The sequence below is a fragment of the Montipora capricornis genome, chromosome 1 (genome assembly GCF_036669925.1).
Source record: "Montipora capricornis isolate CH-2021 chromosome 1, ASM3666992v2, whole genome shotgun sequence".
In the NCBI taxonomy this organism is placed as follows: Eukaryota; Metazoa; Cnidaria; class Anthozoa; order Scleractinia; family Acroporidae; genus Montipora; species Montipora capricornis.
In genome coordinates this window covers 46190847-46191866 of record NC_090883.1, presented here as the reverse complement: position 1 = coordinate 46191866, position 1020 = coordinate 46190847, and positions in this window count along the sequence as shown.

Here is a 1020-nt window from a genome sequence, read left to right as displayed (position 1 = left end):
GCTTTCCTTCAAATAAAAATATGCATAATAATTAGATTCGTCAAGCCTTAATACACTCGAGCGTGCCCTGATTGGTTTACTCAATCTCGGTTAACAGTTCATATACCTTAGTTTGACCTTATGGGACAAATGATTGCGCAAAGCGTTGCTAAGCTAAAATTATTTGCGCAAGCAAGCGAAATTTCTCTCTGATCAAAGCAAAAAAAAAGTTATTGTGGAAAGTTTGGATCAATTCCGACGTTGAGAAGTATTCGAAAAGGTAAGAAATGTTTTTATGCTGAGCCTGCATCTGTCTGACCACAAGGTATTACACAAGATAGCATCTTCATCAAGTTTCTTCGATTTCGCTGGGATTTTCTCGCTTTTTTTCTCTCGTATTTCGTACTTCCAAACTTTTGAAGTTTAAGGAATTTAATAAACGATTATTCCATTCGCGCTTGTTGGATACGAGACTGGTTATGGCCAACTCGGCGACGCGCTTCGTTGGCTATTTACCATCTCATATCCAACGCGCTCATGGATGGAATAATTAGCAATTATTGAATGAGGCTGAGTAGGATATGAAGAATTCTGCAGGTCGAGTAGGGTGTTATCCACCAAGGCCGAAGGCCGAGGTGGATAACATCCTCCGAGATCTGCAGAAATCTTCATATTCTACGAAAGCCGAATTCAATAATTGCTTTATTATTCAATCGAAATATTTTCTACGCTCAAACTTCTAAACCTACTCGCAGCCATTTTTCTGGTCAACAAAAATAACACAATCTCGTCCCCAGCTTTTTTCGTTCAACGGTTCAATAATTTGCAGCGGGCTGCACTTTTGACGTCATTTTGATGTCATCGGTACAATAATCTGCAGCGGGCTGCACTTTTGACATCATTGATTCAATATGGTGAACAGCAGCTAGTTATGGTGAATTATGCGTGTGGTTTTAACCAATCAGAAACGGGGAAATATTTTGAATGAATAATAATTATAAATACACATGCACATATGGGCGCATGTAAGCGTGCATAGTT